This window comes from Gastrolobium bilobum, unplaced genomic scaffold (genome assembly GCF_033153095.1).
Source record: "Gastrolobium bilobum isolate Gb01-03AN ecotype WA unplaced genomic scaffold, APGP_CSIRO_Gbil_v1 utg10441, whole genome shotgun sequence".
In the NCBI taxonomy this organism is placed as follows: Eukaryota; Viridiplantae; Streptophyta; class Magnoliopsida; order Fabales; family Fabaceae; genus Gastrolobium; species Gastrolobium bilobum.
This window is the reverse complement of record NW_026897207.1, coordinates 153,498-160,823: the sequence shown is the minus strand read 5'-3', so window position 1 is coordinate 160,823 and position 7,326 is coordinate 153,498. Positions and strand designations below refer to the sequence as shown.

The 7,326-nt window shown below is 34.6% G+C and overlaps 1 pseudogene; it reads left to right on the top strand.

Moving 5' to 3' along the window:
- The first annotated feature begins 866 nt into the window (after positions 1-866).
- Positions 867-3,383, top strand: LOC133304902 (AAA-ATPase At3g50940-like; annotated as a pseudogene).
- Positions 3,384-7,326: the final 3,943 nt, after the last annotated feature.

The window sequence follows — 7,326 nt, the reverse complement described above, 5'->3', positions numbered from 1 at the left end:
CTCACATCTAGTGGAGCTCACATGGCTAAAAATAATTATGGCATCACGCTTTCCGTGCTTGGAGGGAATATCCTCCGCTCTTGTCATTGTTGTTACTTTGCAGAAATCAATCAATAAGCCATATATAATTGAGCCCAAAACACACTTTCCTCTTCCACCCTTAACTTTGGTCTATACTTCACACATTCAGGAAACAGATCTTTACCCTCACTCTCTAGCTAGTTCACAAATGGTGAGATAGATGTCTAAAAAGGGATGAATCAGAACCTAAAGCGAACTCTCCAATGGTAAGAATAATGGGTGTGTGTATCTCAACAATGGTGAGAATGCTTTGGATTTCTCGAGAGAATTAGTGTTTAAAGTGTGTGAGTCCCTTAGACATTGTAGTAGTCTTTTATATAGGCTTTGTGGCATTTGGAAGAGTGAGGGGTGATCCAAAACCTGAATTCTGCAAGACCGTGGTGTAATGATGAAGAAGAGATCGGGAGAGAAACCACAACGTACGTGAGCTTCCAAGAGTGGCAGGAAGGCGGGCAAAGACAAGTTCCAGCCATAGAGATGAGCTGCCTCCTTCCTGCCCAATTCCTAGGTCTTTCGGAGACCATCTAATCCGAGAACAGGAAACAAAAAGCAAAGGGCGGTACCAGTATAAGTCTATCTATCTGGTCAACATGCGAGAATGTTCTTCGCATTCGAAAGTTGAATTCCAAAATCACACCCGCTAGGAAGAAGGTTCTTCCTTTTTGAAAGTTCCATTTCCAAATCACAAACACATCAGCCCAGTAATATTAAAGAACCAGAACACCACCCCGGAAGGCATCAACAACGTACGTTCTCAAACCACCCACTAACCAAAAAATAAAAAAATGTCCTTTATTTCATCCTCCTCGGCCACGTCCCACCTGGCCGCCGCAAAGACCGTCCTCACGGCGGCCGCCACCGCAATGCTTGTCCGGTCGGTGGTCAACGAGTTCCTCCCGGGGGAACTCCGCGACTACATCCTCGGCGGAATCCGCAGCATATTCTCACGCAACGCTTTTCCTCAGAACTAACAATAGTCATCGACGAGTTAGAAGGCCTAGTCAACAACCAAATCTACGAATCCGCGGAGACATACCTCGGCACCAAAATCTCACCCTCAACACAAAGACTCAAATTAAGCAAACCCGACACCGAGAAAAGCTTCACCATCACCATGGAACGCGACCAAACCGTCACCGACGTCTTCCATGGCGTCAAATTCAAGTGGCTTCTCGTCTGCCGTCGTGTTGAATCCATAAAAGTTCACAACCGTAGGGACCTCATCTCTACAATCAAAACGGAGGCTCGCTCTTTGGAACTCACGTTTCACAAGAAGCACGAGGACATGGTTCTCAACACTTACCTCCCCTTCATCCTCAAAGAGGCAAAGTCGTTGAAGCAAGAGACCAAGGCGCTGAAGATCTTCACGGTGGACAAGCGGAAGGCGTGGCTTGGGATCAATCTTGACCACCCTGCCACGTTTGACACGCTGGCACTTGATAGTGACATCAAGGAGTTTGTGATGGAGGATCTCAAGAGGTTTGTGAAGAGGAAAGAGTATTATAGGAAGGTTGGTAAAGCGTGGAAAAGAGGGTACTTGTTGTATGGCCCACCTGGTACTGGCAAATCAAGCTTGATTGCTGCTATGGCTAATTACTTGAGTTTTGATATCTATGATTTGGAGCTCACAGAGTTGCACCGTAACTACGAGCTGAGGCGCTTGCTAATTGCCATGCCTAATAGGTCCATTCTTGTGGTGGAGGATATTGATTGCACCATTCAGTCACAGGATCGCATGGCGGAATCAAATGCAGCTACCGACAAACAGGTTAGCCTCTTCTTTTCCCTCTCTGCATGTGTTTGTGTTGTGATAATTGGGTATTACTAGAAATTTCAATAAGATAACTAGCTAAGTGGTAAAAACATTTTGATTTGACGCATTTCAGAGAGGGACTTTTTTTTCCCCCTAAAAAACCAATCCACATAAATACTAGTAATTAATTGATTTTACAAACACCTTGTCAGTGGCAGGATTGAGTTTTCTAGTATATTATATGTCTTTTATAATATATGTTTTCTAGTATATTATATTTTATTAGATATTCCTTCTTTTTTAAAATAAACATTATTTAATAATTTTTGCATAATTTTAAAAAATCCATTAATTTTTTTGTTTTAATAAATATAAGTTTATTCAAATATATTTTTCTCTTGTTTCATTAATATTTTTATTTTAATTAATAGAGATTTGAAAAAAAAACTAAAGCTAGAAAATTAATATCATTTTATTTTTTTAAAAACAAATATATTTTTTTTGAGTTTCCCCGAAGTATCCCTCAGACGACAGTAAAGGACTAATCATTTTGAGGCGTAAAAATCACCGAAGGAGTTTTGTCTCTACCAACAAAGCATTTTTCATATACACCGCCAGATATTGAATCTTTGTCAGCATGTTTAAAGAACTCAGTCATCTATCTACCAATAGTGCCAGGCTTTGTTGGAAAAAATAATAATAATTTAAAAAAATCTTATATATCAAAAAAAAAATTAAAACAATCTTTGAAGTCATTGTTTAGTTAAATATTTTCATTTTCATGTTAAAAAATATATTTTATATATTATTTGTTGCAAGTGTTAGCCTTATTGTCACAATCCCATGACTGCTTTTTATGGGCAAAACTAAGATATTAGATAAATGAGGGTCAGGAAACATCTTCTCTTTCTTTTATATATATATATATATATATATATATATATACACATTATTTTCAGTCTAATAATTTGTGCTACACCTGCAGGTCACTTTGTCGGGGCTGTTGAATTTCATTGATGGGTTATGGTCAAGTTGTGGGGATGAGAGGATTATAGTGTTCACAACAAACCACAAAGACAAGCTCGATCCAGCGTTGCTTCGCCCTGGTCGCATGGATGTTCATATTCACATGTCATACTGCACTCCTTGTGGTTTTAGGCAGCTAGCAGCCACTTACCTTGGAATTAAAGAACACTTTCTCTTCGAAGAGATTGAGGAGGTAATTCAGAAAACTCAGGTGACTCCAGCTGAAGTGGCGGAGCAGCTTCTGAAGAGCAGCGACAATATTGAAACTACTCTTAAAGAGCTAATAAATGTTGTTAGAATGAAGAAAGAAAGTCAGGAACTGGAGGCTAAAGAGAGAGAACATGAGGCCAAAGATAAGGAGGAACAACAGAGGAAGCAGCAAGATGATTGTGATAAAGGAGAAAAGGTTGATAAAGAAGCTGAAGATGATGAAAAGAAAAATATAATCTACTTTGCACCGACACCGATACGGAATACGGGATATTACATGGCACTCCGAAATGTTAATTCTAAAAAATATTAAATTTCGACACGTTAGGACACATTTGAATATTATATAATATTTTAAATTTATGTAGTGTATATTATATATAATATTCAATAATTTAACAAAAAATTAAAACTAAACTTATAATACCCATCAATTTTGCAAAGAATCATAAGATATCCCAAATGTTTATATTAAACCCAATAAAATCGTAATCCAACGAATTTAATAGTTGGAATTCAAAATGCAACGCAACATAACCTTTGAACCTTTTTTGAGTCTTTGTAATGAGTATTTGAGTGTCAGGAAGTGTCGGAGTGTAAGTGAGTGTCGGGAAGTATCGAACACGACACGTAGAAATTTTAAAGTGTCGATGCTTCATATAATATAATTGAGTTTAAGAATAGCTGAAATGTTGGATTCGTTAGGGTCAGGAAAGATCAGTCACTAACATAAAATTAATATATCTTCACGTTGGTTTGGACTTCGGACTACTACTATATGGTTATCCATCTTTTTGAATCTTCATAAGATTTTGAGGCATGCTCTGTTTCGTTTTCTCTTTTGTTAACTCCGGCAGAATATTGTAATACAATTGATAACAAAAAGATTGTTAAAGAGCTGCTCTTGGAAGGCCTCCATACTTGTATTTGTATCCATATAGAGTGCGTTTAGATTAGTTTTTTTAGAAAATAAAAATATTTTTTATTTAATGTGAATATTTGAAGCAACCTTTAAAAAAATAAAAAAAAATTAAAATAATACTTTTTTATAATGCCAAGATTTATTGTTTCTGAAAAAAAAGAAGTTAAATATTCTTTAAAAATCAAATTTTGTCCAACTCTACCTTCATTATTATCATCACATATATTCCTTTTAATGATTTTATACATAAAAAAATATTTATAAATTTTGACATTCAAATAATATTTTTATTTATATTTTATGTAAATGTAAAATAGCTTTAACTTTTTCAACTTAAAAATAGATTTAATTAAAAAAAATTCCTTTAAAAAAAGCAATGTATAAAAGATCCTCTTCTTAAGGGAAAAATCTATAATGCCACTGTTATACGACAAGCCAATGATATTGTGCCATGTCAGCAACTTTTTTTTGAAGAAAAAAAATAAAAAAACTACTTTTATACTTTATACTGAGTCTTACTAGTCAGATTTAGTGTAAAATACATTGTCACACCAAATTTTCAATACCACGTTATATCCAAAATGCTCTCCTTCTTAAGGCGTATAGAAATCGACTTATACTTGATATTTATATAAAGAGTAATGCCACTTATAAAAAAAATATTTAACTACATTTAAATCGTGGCTGATTCACTCAAAATTAAAATATGGTTAATTATATACCAAAAAATATATATATATGGTTATTGAATATGACCACATTTATTAAATGTGGTTAATTATAGTGTTACATTTTTTTTTACGCGGCCACATTTTCTATAAGAGATGGAAAACAAGTCAACCAGTCTCAACCATTGGATGGTGGTTTGAAAATATTAATCCACTCCATTTTGATATGGGTTGGCGGGTTGACCTTCCAACTCACCAAAAATTGGATTGGCGGGTTAGTCCACTAACCCGCCAAATATTCATTGAACAAAATTTAAAAACAAATAAATATATAGTTGTACACATTTTTTTTCTTTTTTACATCTACACCAGTAGAGTCAGAAGAAAAATATCACTGGATTCTTTTGTTTTCTGTATATCTTTGAAACCAAATTTAACAAAAACTAAGAAATAGCAAACTAGAACACAAAGTCAAACATAAGGCTTTGTTTGATTACTGTTATTAAAAACAATTTTTTAGTTTTCAGAACAAAAAAACTCGTTTGGTAAGGCTTGTTTTGTAAAAAAAGTTTTAAAAACTGTAACTATTTTTTTGTTTTTAGAATCAAATTTAGAGAACATGTCTGAGTTGTTTTTGTTTTTTGTTTTGGTTTTTAACTTTCAAAAAAAAAAACATAGAAAACAACTGTTTTCATAATTATTCTACAAAATAATTTTAAGAACAAAAAAATCAAAAAACAATCAATCAGAATTAAACTCAAAGATACAAATCACAAAGGAAAAAGGGAAAACACCTTAGAAACTATATTGAGCTCAAAATCGAACAAATGAGTAGGAGGTAGTCTTTTCAGAACACCACGAGCTACTATTTCTTACACCAATAGAGATACCCTTTTAGAATCCAAATACATAACCAAAGGTTCTAGTAAACAAAAACAAGATGCAAGCTTTTGGTAGAAAGATATGCACCTGACGTTCCAGAATTGCGAAGTGAAAATGATTTGAAGAAAGGAATGTACCTCTGCGATGGTGATGAGAAAAAGGGTGAGACACTATCAGGTATCAACCCCTAGATTTAATTTGTCTCCACTCTCAAATTAGGGTTTTTTTTACACTTTTACTTTCTTCTTCAACCTTCATTTTTTTTATTTTATGTATTTTTTGTTTTATATATTTTCACACTGAACGCTGATTAAATACAGTCAATGTTCATAAAATCGAACCGGCCCGGTCAGGTTAACCAGGGAACCGATAAACTAGTCCGGGTGAAGCAACAGACAAGTCATGCATCATAACCGGTGCAATCCGGCCGGTTTTCATGAAAATCGGTGACTCGATCGGTTAATTGGTGACCTGGCCTGGTCCCAAAAAAAAATTCATAATAGACATATTTCAATATTTTTTGCTTATTGACTTACATAGGTTATGTACTTACAACACTAATATTATCTCAATTATGCACTAAGCAGGAAATTTTGATTTGATTTATAGCTACAGATGTCATTTACTGAACCTGAAGTCCCATATCACAATCAGTATCTTTTTGTTTGATCCTTCATTGGATAATAACGTGTGATTTATTATTTTTTATATTGAAATATTTGAAATATTTATTATTTTTTAGATATTTGAGTATGCTTATAATTTTTTAATATAAATTATAAAATTGCATATAATTACGGGATCATATAGTTCAATCAATGACCCATTGGTTGAACTAGTCACCTAGTACCTTGACCCGGTCAATGACCGGGCCATTTTTAATAACATTGGATACAACTACCATAAAAAGTTAGCCTAATAATATATAATTTTTTTATAATTTAAAATCATAAAATTCTTAACCGGCGGGTTAACCTGCCTCTAACCTATTTTAACATGCCTACAAGTGGGGTGCGTTGAATAGGGTTGATGGGTTGAAATATATAACCCAACACAATCCCGTTTTGTCAGATTGACTCATAGGTTTCAACTCACTTTACCATCTCTATTTTTTATGAATGCGATAATATTAGTTTAGCTACGTTCATAGTCCTTTAGCCACATTAATGAATGAAGCTAATAACTAGAATTCAAAAATCATACTTCTAGTTTAATTGTGGCAAGTTAATTGGTATTTCTTTTAAAAAATTGATTAACATGATATAACTTTGTTTTTTTTTAGTTAGATAATATTTTGAATTGTGAAACCAATTACTTATTCAGTACGATGACATATAATGTGTTTTTCTATCGCATCGCAAAGATCCCAACACTCATTAGTGGTGTATCCGGGTCCATCATGGAATGCACATATCTCGAGCGGTCTACCCTGCCTTTGTTGCCTTTGTTGAGAATTGGTCTAGGTTTATCCACTTTCTTCATTTCGGATAAAGCTATTTCCCTCCATATCTACGACCGCGACATGTTCAATGGAGTGTACTTCTCATACCTTGCTTTGAGAGGACGGTCATCCGAGCTCTTCCCTCAGAAGTCGAATTGCCTCCTATTTCCAGGTTGATCCCTTTCTCTTCTAGCCGAGCTCCCTCTTTGTAGGCTATGGCCCCTTGTTGTTTCTCTCATTATGGCATTTGCCAGCTCCATTTGCTCCAGCTTTAAGTACTTCTTTGATCAGGCCCTAAATTCCTCCAATATCTTAACCTTGTCTATATAAATGGACCTTTCCA